Source organism: Astyanax mexicanus, chromosome 22 (assembly GCF_023375975.1).
Source record: "Astyanax mexicanus isolate ESR-SI-001 chromosome 22, AstMex3_surface, whole genome shotgun sequence".
Classification (NCBI taxonomy): Eukaryota; Metazoa; Chordata; class Actinopteri; order Characiformes; family Acestrorhamphidae; genus Astyanax; species Astyanax mexicanus.
In genome coordinates this window covers 6,980,463-6,994,135 of record NC_064429.1, presented here as the reverse complement: position 1 = coordinate 6,994,135, position 13,673 = coordinate 6,980,463, and the positions used below count along the sequence as shown (strand labels likewise).

Below are 13,673 nucleotides of genomic sequence, written 5' to 3'. Positions count from 1 at the left end.
TCACTCTCTCTCTCTCTCTGTCTCTCTCTCTCTGCTGTCTCTCTCTCCAGAGCTGGAGCAGTGCATTCCTCCTGTTGCAGGGATTTAATTTACAGAAAAATGTACCCCTCTAACGTCTCTTCTGAAGCACGTCTTCACTTGATGCAGTAAGAAGGTGAAATCTAAAAACTTTTAAAAGTCTTTAAAAACTCTAAAAACTTTCTTGCTGCCGGAGTGGTTACATAATTCAACAAGCTACAGAGAGCAGGCCTGAATAAGGTTGTCATCTTTTGGAGGCAACATTAGCATAGAGGACATGTTCACCACACTTCAATAAACAGCTTTATTGTGAAGCTGCAGAAGTTAAAATGTTTTTTCCCATTAGAATTATATAAAAGAAGAAGAAGAAGCAGGGAATGAGAAGCTCAAGGAGAAGTGGACGTAGAAGACGATAAAGAAGCAACAGAAGCAGAAGGAACAACATGAATCTAAAGCAGAAAAAGTTGATGAAGCTGAGGCAGAATTAGCTGAAGAAAAAGCAGAAGAAACAAAAGAAGCAGAAAAAGTTGTGGAAGAAGCTGAAGTTGAAGCAGAAGTAGAAATTAGAAAAGAAGTAGAAAAAGAAGAAGACAGGGAAGAAAATGCAGAAGAAGATGTAAAGGGAGAAGAAAAAGAAGAAGAAGAAGAAGAAGAAGAAGAAGAAGAAGAAGAAGAAGAAGAAACAGAGAAAGAAACAAAAGAAAAAGCAGGAGAAGTAGTGTAAGAAGAAGTAGGAAAAGTAGTGGAAATAGTGGAAGAAGAAGAAGAAGAAGAGAAGAAGAAGAAGAAGAGAAGAAGAAGAAGAAGAAGAAGAAGAAGATGCAGAAGAAGCAGAAGTAGAAATTAGAAAAGAAGTAGAAAAAGAAGAAGACAGGGAAGAAAATGCAGAAGAAGATGTTAAGGGAGAAGAAGAAGAAGAAGAAGAAGAAGAAGAAGAAGAAGAAGAAGAAGAAGAAGAAGAAGAAGAAACAGAGAAAGAAACAAAAGAAAAAGCAGGAGAAGTAGTGGAAGAAGAAGTAGGAAAAGTAGTGGAAATAGTGGAAGAAGAAAAAGAAGAAGAAGCGAAGAAGAAGAAGAAGAAGATGATCCAGGAAGTATAGTGGAAGTAGTGTAAGGAGAAGGAGAAGAAGAAGAAAAGGAAGAAGAAGAAGAAGAAGAAGTGCAAGAAGATGAAGCAGGAAATATAGTGGAAGTAGTGGAAGAAGAAGAAGAAGAAGAAGAAGAAGAAGAAAAGGAAGAAGAAGAAGAAGAAGAAGATCCAGGAAATATAGTGGAAGTAGTGGAAGAAGAAGAAGAAGAAGAAGAAGAAGAAGAAGAAAAGGAAGAAGAAGAAGAAGAAGAAGAAAAGGAAGAAGAAGAAGAAGAAGAAGAAGAAGAAGATCCAGGAAATATTGTGGAAGTAGTGGAAGAAGAAGAAGAAGAAGAAGATCCAGGAAATATTGTGGAAGTAGTGGAAGAAGAAGAAGAAGAAGAAGAAGACAGGGAAGAAAATGCAGAAGAAAATGTAAAAGGAGGAGAAGAAGAAGAAGAAAACAGGGATGAAAATGCAGAAGAAGATTTAAAAGGAGGAGAAGAAGAAGAAGAAGAAAAAGAAGAAGAAGAAGAAGCAGGAAATGTAGTGGAAGAAGAAGAAGAAGAGCCAGGAAATATAGTGGAAGTAGTGGCAGAAGAAGAAGAAGAAGAAGAAAAGGAAGAAGAAGAAAAAGTGTAAGTAGTGGAAGAAGTGGAAGAAGAAGCAGAAGCAGGAAATATAGTGGAAGTAGTGTAAGAAAGTGTAAAAAGAAGAAGAGGAAGGAAAAGTAGTGGAAATAGTGGAAGAAGAAAAAGAAGAAGAAGAAGATTAAATTCATTCTTAAATCTCCTCCAAACCATTGGCTGCAACACAAGCCTATATCAGTACTGATTCATCCACCCCCATGCTTAACAGTTAGAGAGGTGTACTATTGTTCACTGCAGCCAAAATATTCATTAGGTTCTGTTTAGATGTTCCTTCAAAAATGTTCTTAAACAGTTCACCATCAGGTCTTTTACAGTGAAGCTTAGCAGAGGCTGACATTCAAACCAGTCAGAAACCAACCAGCTGTGCAGGATTTGCATTAAGTGAATAGCTTGTTAAATGAAGAGCAGCTAGTCTGTGTGTATAAAAATCCAGAACGGTCAATATTACAGGTGATATAATAACTGTTCCTCTTATCTTGACGACATATTGGGAACGATGGCGGCTATCGACTGACTGACCCACTTCAGAACTAAATGAAACAGATCAAGGCCAGTTTCTACGCTGCCAAATACCTCCATCCACTGATCAATTCCCATCTGCAAAGGGATGCAGAGCGAGCCTCGATAACTATTATAAAGGGACTGTCCAAAGTGAATTTGGATAAGAGCGCATATCGATTTCCCAGAGTCTCTCCCTTCACTCGGCTAATCTGATTTAGACACTCAAGATAGCGTTTTGTCACGCTGCATTCAGTACGTTATGGATAAGCAATTACTCTTCTTCTGTCAGGACTATCTTTTCTAAAGAGAAGATAAGGATCAGTTATATTTTTTTCTCTAAATGTGCTTAATGATGGTTATATTGTATTTATTGTAGTGTTGTAGTAGGAAGATTTGATCCAACAGCTACGGTTTTAATGGCCACAAAATAAGATGCAAAAATGAACATAATCAAATATATAGTAAGATAAATTGATAAAAATCTAACTTACCGTTATAGTGGTATGAAAAAGTTTGGGCACACCTGATCATTTTCATGTTTTTCCTTAATAAATCATTGCCTGTTCGAATCAGCAATTTTAGTTAAATCATATAGCAGATAAACACAGTGATATCTGGGTAGTGAACCGAAGTTTATAGGGTTTAAAGAAAGTGTGCAATAATTCTTTAAACTAAATTAGGCAGGTGTATAAACTTAGGCCCCTCAACAGAAGAATTACATCAATATTTAGTAGATCCTCCAGCTTCTTTTAATAATATTCAGGTCTGGGATTGACTGAGATGATCATTACAGAATGTTGTATTTGTTCCTCTGCATGAATAACTAGTGCACATGACTGTAGATTTAGAGCAGTGCTTAGTGTTTAGGGTCGTTGTCTTGTTGAAGGATCCAGCCCCTGCGCTTCAACTTCAACTTTCTCACTGATTCTTCAACATTGTTCTCAAGAATCTGCTGATCTTGACTGAAATCCATGTGACCCTCAACTTTAACATTCAAATTCAAATTTTTGAATCTCACATTATAAAAGCCTGTTTAATAGTGGGCCAACTTTTAGTTTATTTCTAAAATACTTTGCGGGACAATCCAAAAAAGGAAACAGGCCGCAAATGACGCCCCGAGCCGTAGTTTGTCCCCCCCATAATTAGATTATTACATACAGTAGTGTGTAAAATTATTTTGCCCCTTTCTTTTGTTTTTGCGTTTTTGTAATACTTACATTTTTTTTAGATCATCAAACTAACTTTAATATCAGACTATATATAATGAATTAGTATAAAAAGCACCTTTTAAATGACGATTTTATTTATTAATCATATATAGTGGAAGTAGCGGAAGACGAAGTGTAAGGACAAGATTCCCAGTACCTGCACTGGTCCCATAGCCCCACAGCATGATGGAACCACCACCAGATTTTACTGTGGGTCTTTTTATCTCCATGCATAAATAACCGCCATCCAAATAACTTAATTTTAGTTTCATCAGTCCACAAAATCTTACTGAAAAATAACCAAAGCTGTTTTTTCCCAAATGTGCAATGGTTATTCCAAATGTGATTTGGCTGTGGGCCAGATATTTTCCAAGCCATTTTGTGGCAGGCCACAAAAAAAAAATCAGTTTTGGAAAATGAAGTGTAAGGGGATGGAATGCTACAGACTAGTAGCTCTCCAGCCCAGAGGGTTGTTGAACCCAATTGCAGAACAGTTGATCTCAAAGCAGGTAAACCCAAGAAGAAAGGATTAAAAAATAAATAAATAAACACACCTCTCCTTACACGGGATCAAACCTGTGATGCCAGGGTCGCGGTCCAATATACCAACGCTGCTCCGGTTAGTGAATTGGGACACGGCTGGGGAAAAAAGCCCTTATAAGGAGATAGGGAGCCCAAAAATGGGTGGGAAAACGTGAACGAGTGGAATCTAAAGTCACGCCGAGAGAGAGAGAGAGAGGGGGTAGGGATGTAAACAAAAGCTCACCAGAGAAGCATTTTATTATTCTTTTTGTTTTATTATCGTTTATTATAGTTCAAACAACCTCACGGGTCAGATGTTTAGTGCTTATTGCCGACTATTAACATAAAATGATCATAAGAAGTGAATTAAAATGAATTCTACAATTTGTTTATTCTGGATCCCCAGAAACAGACTTTACAAGTGACCAGAAATCCACCAGACGCTACCAGATAGAGCCTTACTCACCTTCAGTGTGAAGAGACACCCATATAAAAGCTCAGATCCTCATTACAGCCATCAGGTGCCGAGCCTCAGATTGAACACGACGCGCCTGAAACACACACAAACATGAGAGAGATCAATTCAGACCCGTCACGGACCTCCAGGGGAAAGGCCGGGTTTTTGCCTTTCACATCCTAATGAACATAATGAAATGAGTTCTGCAGGGTCAGCGCTCTACACCAGCTCGTTATCTCACACACTTCCAGAACTTCACTTTCAGCTCTGCTCTGCTCGGCTGATCATCAAGCAAAGAGAAGATGCTGATTAGAAACTCTTTTTTATGTTCGTGTAATGTTTGTGTTATTGTAGTGTATTGTAGTGCATGCAATCCAAAATTCAAAAGCAGTGTGTAAGACTGGTGGAGGAAGAGAACATGATGCCAAGATGCATGAAAAAAACTGTGATTAAAAACCAACCAGGGTTATTCCACCAAATATTCTGATTTCTGAACTCTTAAACCTTTATGAATATGAACTTTTTTTCTTTGCATTATTTGAGGTCTGAAAGCTCTGAATCTTTTTTTGTTATTTCAGACATTTCTCATTTTTTCTGCAAATAAATGCTCTAAATTACAATATTTTAATTTGGACTTTGGGAGAAATGTTGTCTGTAGTTTATAGAATAAAACAACAATGTTCATTTTACTCAAATATATACCTATAAATAACAAAATCAGAGAAACTGATTCAGAAACTGAGGTTGTGTCTTATTGTTTTCCAGAGCTGTATATCTATTTATTTATCCCTAAAATTAATTCTCACAGCTTGGAATGTCTTAAAATGTTTCTTATAAAGAATTTCAAAAACAATATCCATGAACTGACCTCAGATCAGCTGTACTCATGCTCCCACACACACACTGTACACAGTCAGTAAGCCCGTGGCCAGAAGCTGAGGCAGGATTAATGTCCTTACATTGCTAGATTTAATTTAGTCTGTGTTCCTCTCGCAGGGACACTTCAGAGCAAGGGCCTCTTTATGGAAGGAGGAGCGGATGATGAATGAGCCACGAAGTGAAGAGGCTTTCCCTCGCTCCCTCCCTCCTTTCCTCCTCCCTCCCTTCTTCCCTTTCACTCCCTCCCTCTGTTTATAAACACTTTTGAAGTGGTGCAGTAATGAAGACATATAGGGCTCCATATGAATCCCTGCGTTTACTCGGAGGTATCGGGCCTACTGTCTGAACAGAACAGTGGAAGGCAATACAAACCAATCCAGTATTCTAGGTGAGGTCATGTGATTGTGACTGGCTACGTGCCACATGAACCAGTGCACGGACAGTGCAACTGAGAAACATCAGCAAAGTTTAGCATGTGTTATTATCTGACCTGCTGGCAGCCGCCTCCCCCTCGTAACCTCTGCAGTAACTCATCCGGTAATGGTGCTGCTTCTACAGTAAGCACTACTGGAATGTGTGCTTAAGTGCACGCCGGGTCGTAAAGGCACTTAAAAAGCCCTATAATAACATGCTGCATACCCAGCATGCTCAAAGTGTCTAAAAAACGAAGGGGTAGGAAGAGTGGACTGGGTGCGAATCAGCAATTAGGTGGAGTCAAAGGAAAAAACAAGACATTGGGGAAGTAAGAACAACTTCCAAAAGCTTCAAGAAGTTCAAAACCCATACTGGGGCGCCAAATAGTCCAGCAGTCTAAAGCGCTGCCACTATAAGTGGGAGGTCGCAGGTTTAAACCCCAGCTCATGCAGATTTGCCATCAAGCTGCCGGCGCTCAGAGGGAGCACAATTGGCCCTGCTCCCTCCAGGTGGGTAGATGGCGCTCTCTCCCCACATCACTACTACAGTGATGTCCACAGCACAGGGCATCTGTGAGCTGATGTATCGGAACCGAGCCGCTGCGAGATGCATCAGCAGCAGCTCGAAAAAAAGCGGTGGCTGACTTCACATGTATCAGAGGAAGCATGTGTTAGTCTTCACCCTCCTGGTGGGTTGGGGCATTACTGGTGATAGGGGGAGTCCTAATGAGTGGGTTGGGTAATTGTAAAAAAAAAAAAAAAAAAAAAAAAAAAAAAAAAAAAAAACTCATCATCTTTCAAAAAATGAAAAAGATGGCAGGGGATACTCCTTTTTAGTCTTTAGAGTTTACTTGGAAAGGTATAATAAAGAAAACCGTTCCAGTAACTGGTTCTTCAGTTCTGTAGACAGAAATACCTTGTTGAATCGAGAGAGGATCATCAACAGAGATCGTTCAGGCTGGTTGGAGCTGACAGAAAGGCTACAGTAGCTCAGATAAACACCCTATACTGTACAACTGTGGATAACAGAAAAGCATCATAGAATGAACAAAACACACCCAATAGACTATTTCTGTCAGCTAAGAACACAAAGCTGAGGCTGCAGTGGGCACAGACCACCAACACTGGACAGCAGAAGACTGGGCCTACATAAGCTCGTCTGATAAATTTGAATTGCTGCTAAGAAACATAGATAGTAGGGTCAAAACAGGTGGAAGAAAATCAACTTGAAGCTGGCTATAGTGCAAATGGAGGCCTATCCAGTATTATTATGGTGTCTGTAGGATATAAACACAATTTCATGGGCCCTATAATAAAATTTGAGCAAAGAGAGTCACAATGCTCTTTGCTATCTTACACCCCATCAACAGTCTATATTTTTACACCTTTACCCCACAAAATTTAGGAATAAATCTACTCTGATGGGCGTGGTGGTCTGAAAGTAAGGTGCATTTAGGTAAATTTCTGGCGTGTTTTTATTTTGGTGGTGGAAAACATTCAAATTAAACTATATCCCTGCTCGTTAAACACACGGGACGCACTGCAGAGAACAAACCCGACTTTTAACTCAACAATAAACAGAATAAAGAATTACTTTTCGTTTATAAAGAATAAAAACATTACTGTTCCCTTTAAATGAGCTGCTGGTGTATCTTCACAGCGTGTAAACATCTTTAGATCATTATCTTCTGTTGAGATGCACAGAGATGCGAATGTGCCAAAGTCAGAGCTCACCTGGCTCTTAAAGTAAATGAAAAGTGATGCACTGATTGGTTTATTTCATGTTACACCCAAAATGAACCACGCCCATGATTAAGTAAGAGAATTAGTTCAAGACTTTTGCATGTTTTGAGCACAGCAAGGCATATTTTTTGCGCCCTCATGAATCCAAAGACGCCAAAACGCCCTAAATTGACTCGTGCACTATATATATGTATGGTGCTTCGTACATATATAAGGTTCTTCATATATATATATATATATATATATATATATATATATATATATATATATATATATATAGTGGTGTTTGCCCCTTCCTGATTTCCTAATTTTTTTGCATGTTTGTCACACTTAAATGTTTCGGAACATCAAACCAATTTCAATATTAGTCAAAGGCAACACAGGTAAACAAAAAATGCTATTTTTAAATGAAGGTGTGTATATATATATATATATATATATATATATATATATATATAGGTTTGGATTTTTTTCTTCCTTAATAATATATATTGATAAAATAGGGCCCTATATGTATTTATTTATAGTTTATATGACTTTTGAATTAATCTACAACTCATTAATCTATAATTTATGTTGTGTTGTGTTTATGTATCTTTTGACTGGTACTATATATGCTATAAATTGTCTAAATCTAATCCTTCTCTCAAAACCGAAAGCAGAAACGCATTCCTGTTAGGAAATTAAACAGAGTTTTTTAAACTGAAACAAGCGTTTAGTCGGCTTAATAGATTAGCTCTGCTCTTCGCTTCTCGGTTGTGAAAATGAACAAGCGGAAAACTCGCTTCTACAAAAGCTGGACTGACATGTGGGCTATTAAACTTTAACACCTCATAACAGAATCACAGCGCTGTACCCAACCCTTTAATTCACCGCTCCTCTTCCCCGATGTCAAACCAGGCTGTAATGAACGTCTAGCGCACAACAGAGCTGACGACAGAGATGCGGCGAAAAAAAAGCTCATTTGCAGAGAGGAAAAAGACTGTTTAAAACAGCCATGACATTTAGAGCTCCAGCGGGAGCCGTGAGGGCTAACGGTTAGCATTAGCGCTGTCATTCGACACACTCTGTACTGCATAGCTGGAGAGCTAATGGATTGTCCAACCTAGAAGATGAACACGCGGCCATTTGGGACACAGCCCTCGTGTTTATTTCACAACTGCACAACTCCATCAGGTTTCCCATTACGCTTTTATTGGGTTGATAAATGAAATGTTTTACGCAGTTTTGTACATAATTCTCCAGAAGAGAACAAACAAAGCCTGTTACAGTGCTGCTTCTACAGCCTGCAGAACCACGGCTTTCTCCGTCAGCTAAAACCAACATCTATTTCAGACCAAACACAGAGAGAACGCAGGAATTCTCCCCACCAGTTCCTGTCTGACGGTTCAATTTTGGTGCTGAAAGTGGTAGTTTAGGTGCTTTGGATGGAGAATAAGAGGGTTTAGTGAGCCAGAGTGTCTAAAATGTCTTAACCTCACTATAGAAAGCGTGATCATGTTCACTAGTGAACTTCTATCTGCAAACATTTCTGTTTCTCTAGCGTTTTGATGCACAAAATACTGTATAAAGCATTTATATTAATCTATTAAGAAACAAGGTGGTGATTAGAACCAATCACAGTCTCAGAGCACTCAAATAAGTTCCTTACATCCTGGCTGTGATTGGTTCAAACTTGGGCAAGGTCGGGACAAGATTTTCCATCACTTTCCTCGGGTCTGTTTGGGTCGGGCTCAAGAAAATGGTCTGTGATGTAGGCGTCTGTTTTTTAATGCCAATGTTTGAATGTTATCTTGTTTTTATTGCATGTAAATTATGTTATTACTTTCGGCCTTCTTGTAGTTTGTTTCTTTGTTATTTTGGCTTGTTTGTTTCAGTAACCTTTTTCTTTATAGGTCCCTAGTGTTTTGTTCTTTGTTTCTTTTGCAACAATGAAAAATAAAACAGACTTGTATTTGCATCCTGCCTCCTCTTCGTCACAATATCCATGACTTGATCCAAAACTTTCTGGGTATTTTTATTTTTCCAAAACTTATCCAGGCATGGAAATTGCTTTTTTCAAATTCCATGACTTTTCCAGGTTTTTCATGACCGTACAAACCCTGACACTGTACGGAACCCCGAGTGGAACCCATGGACTAAAAAACTAAAAACTACCCCTACAGGCGACATACTCTCAGTCATCTTACCTGAGAACCGGCCCTGCGTCCACATCCTCTTTCACAGCCTCACTTTCACACATACTCAGACATGTGAACTCCTCAGACTTCCGTAAAGCTGAGTGCTGCAGACTCATAATGAGTCTCCTCTGCCGGGTGTAATCCTGACACTGCTGATAGAAGAGCTTTCTGCAGACAGACAGAGACAGACAGACAGACAGAGCGCCGCTGGTCCAGACGCCGAGTGTCTGGCTGAAAGCTGGTCAGAGCCGGACTGGGAGATAGCGCCAGCCTCACACAGCGCAGACAAAGAGAGGGCAGCTTTAAGCTTTTTCTCACGGCAGTGAGGAAATACACGACTGGGGTTGCCTCAATCGTCTTCAGAAGCTTCCAGAAAAGCAGAGCAGAGTCATTACCTTAATTGGGTCAGTGTTTCATTATCTAATCTGAATCAGAGTCTGAATGGGAATGGCAGGATTGTATTTGTTTCAAAATTGGACCCAATGGTTGAACTGTCTTAACACTGATTCTGCAACTGCCTTGATTGGTCCAGACTTCTGAAGGGGTTAAAGGAGCCAAGAACCACAGTCCAGACCATCCATCCATCCTTCCATTCGTCCATCCATCCATCTTCTACCGCTTATCCAAAGTCGGGTCACAGGGGTAGCAGTTCTAGCAAAGAGCCCTAAAACTTTCCTGCCCAGGGCTAGCCTTTTCCAACTCTGACCAGAAGATCTCTAGGTGTTCCCAAGCCAAAGTGGAGATATAATCTCTCCACCTGGTCCTAGGTCTGCCCCGCGGTCTCCTCCCAGCTGGACATGTCAGGAACGCCTTCTTAGGGAGGTATCCTGGTGGCATTCTCCTCAGATGCCCAAACCACCTCAACTGGCCCCTTTCAACGCAAAGAAGCAGCAGTTCTACTCCGAGTAAGCACAATTCGGTTTCAATCAACTGAACAATGGTCTGTTGTAGAGGAATGTCCAACAGTCAATGATCTCTCACCAAGGGGTGCACTACCCAAAAGTTGAGAATCTCTTTTTATGGAGCGGCAGAGGGAACAATTTTATGCCATCCTCTATTTTTTTAATCAGGGCACTTTTCCACCTGCATGGTGCCGGTGCTGGTGCCAGGTTCCCGAACGGTTCTTTGCGCTTCCACCGCAAAATCACAGGTTCTGAGCCATAAAATCTGGTTCCGTTCTGGCCCCACAGTCTTGCTGGTCAGGAACCAGTGAACCTGTGACACGAGCGGCCAAAGGGCGGGGCACTGAAGCGTCTCCGGGGCAAAGATGTTTACAAACCTCACCTCCTTTCATCACACCCGAGTCATCACACTCGGGTGGGATCAAAACAACTAGACTGAGACCAGCTACAAGAGGTGGTCTCTGTCCGGTTCAGAACGAATTCTGGAGCGGTTTGCTTGTGGTAAGAACGTGACCCGGTCTCGATCCGACCCAACTATTAAATATACTCTTTTAATTTAAGATGAACTGGCGATACAGTGCAGTTTAATATGATATATATTAGACAGATAACGCTAAATTACAACAGCTATGAACCAACGCTGTCTTTGCTGCTCCATGCTGTTTACACACGTGGTGTGTACAGCATTCACTACTCACAGTCGCACAACTCAGTTTACTACATTTACATCTGCGCTGCACTTCCCATTACAAACACTGTGTTTGGAAATGCGTGTTAAAGCAGCCAGAACACAGAATATACTTGCTATTTGGGACATTCCAGGATTTTGGTACATTTCAGGGGTGGTCACTTCTGAAAATTTGGTCTTCATTTTGATCATTTTTAGTCATATATTTATTAAATACAGGTAATAGACTATCAAAAAGTTTGATTCGTCAAGCTCAGGTATCAAAGCAGTTTTTTTCTTAATTAAATTATGCAATATATTTGGTAACTTACCGTAACAGGGTTGTGAGTAACAGGGTTGCAAATCTAGGCTTAATTGTGGTTTAATCCAGGAACAGATGCTAACTGTAAAATTTAGCTATGTATACAAGCTCAAGGACAAACATGGTTATATAAGTATATAAAGTAAATTTTGACTCTACTCATTAGTCTTACAATATGAGTAACAGGGTTGAGTTCACTGAGTGACTCACACAACTTGGACAAACATATTTGGGAAAAAAACTCGAAAATTGTTAGAACACTTACCCTTGGTTTTGCCATGTGGGCAGAAAATGTCCTTGTGATGTCACTTCCTTTGTGCCAGTAGACAAATATTTTTAACTCTTTCTCTGCAGGTAAAATTCCTTATGGTAACAGGGTTGAGCGCATGTTGTGGGACACAACTTAATAGCATAAAAACTGTAACATGCAAAACAATGTAGACCAAAGAAGTTGTTTTCATAAGTAAAGGAGATGCAGATCAACAATACACAAGAGGAAGTCATTTATTTAGAGCTTATTTTAATTGTTAAATTTGCCAAAGGAGTTGGTCACCCAATGTGTGGGACAAGAGAAAATGGCCATTTTTTGAGGTGGTCCAAAGGTATTCAGTCTTTTGAATAATATCTAAGGAGCTTATTTCTCCACCATATTTTACAGTTTGTCTTATAACAAGTACATTTTTCACAAAAAATAGTCATTTAGATATTTTGGATATGTACATTTGAAATATAAGTGGTGGGACTGGAAATGTACCAAAATTCTGGAATGTCCCATATTTACCTTCTTGCTCCCACACAGACAGCTCTGACCAATCAGAGGAGACAATGAGTGGTTTATATGCCTGTGTGAAAACAAACCAAACAGAGGGAGAAACCAAATAATCTCCAAATAAACAAACTCATCAACTGATCCGGACCATAGAAACATCATGGTGATGATGTTGATGCACATGATAATGATGATGATGTTTAAATGTAATAAATTTCTGCTACAAATGTACAAAATTCAATCTAACAAACACACAAGTGATCAGACTTTCAGGTGTAAAAACAATACCCTGAGTTTGGGCTCCATTATCTTTGGTAGATTGCAGCTTCTTGGCACTCCAGCAGAGCACAGCTGACCTCATGCTTTCTGAGTGGGTGAGCTAGTAACATAGTTCTTCAATGGCCTTTATCACTTAATCACTTAATGCAATGCTATGCTAACCGATGTGGGTGGGTGTCTATAAGAGTCTCCAATCAGTGATGACCTTCATGGTCTTGAAGGAAGCAGATGCCTTGGGGGTGTTAAGTAAATGTGTGTGTTTTTATCAAACTATTCCTTTAATTCGGGCCGCTGTACGAGTTAATGTCCGTTGACAAGCTCAATCATTCAAACACGCAGCAGATAACGCAGTAATTACGACTCGCAGAGTGATACATCACAGAGAAAAGGGCACTGAGTGTGTGTGTGTGTATGTGTGTGAGTGTGTGTGTGCATGCATGTGTAATAGAGATGAACAGTCGGGGATGTTAATGGCAAATGCTAAGCTTTAATATGATAATGTTTGCTTTGTATTGAGCTGCCATGCATGTGTGTTTGTGCCAGAGTACAATATTCTATTAACTCTGACAATAGTGCCACATCGCCACACACACACACACACACACACACACACAAACTCAACGATAATGAAAAAATAAAATAAAATAAAAAGCTTCCCTGGTGAGCTTATGTTTACATTCCTCCCTCGGCTCAGCGTGACTTTAGTTTCCACCCGTTTTTGGGCTCCCTATCTCCTTATAAGGGCGTTTTTTTTTTCCAGTCTTGTCCCAATTCACTAGCCGGGGCAGCAGTAGTGTATTGGACCATGACCCTGACGAAGCGGATTAGATCCCGCTCTGCACTGAGGCCGGGAGCTGAACGGTTCGCATTTCGAACATGCCGCCCAAAGGTGAGGAAAGTGTCTCTCTTCAACAAGTACAAGAAATGCTACAACAGCAAAAAGACTTTTTTTTACAGCTTATAAAGCAACAAGAGAGTAATTTCAAGGGATTTGGAGGGACTAATGGAGAATATGAATAAAAGAGTCGACGAGGTTATGAGAGACACATGTGAGCAAAAGGCTAGCTTACAGTTCTCTCAAAGGGAAATTGATG

The 13,673-nt window shown here is 39.9% G+C and overlaps 1 protein-coding gene across 9 annotated transcripts in view; it reads right to left on the bottom strand.

Moving 5' to 3' along the window:
- arvcfb (ARVCF delta catenin family member b) overlaps window positions 1–13,673 on the bottom strand; it is a 378,373-nt gene that overhangs the window by 281,533 nt on the left and 83,167 nt on the right. For all 9 annotated transcript variants that reach the window (XM_049470443.1, XM_049470449.1, XM_049470448.1 and 6 more), the window contains exon 2: window positions 4,435–4,519. The gene's annotated coding sequence lies outside the window, so the exon portion shown is untranslated. The remainder of the gene's footprint in view (window positions 1–4,434; window positions 4,520–13,673) is intronic.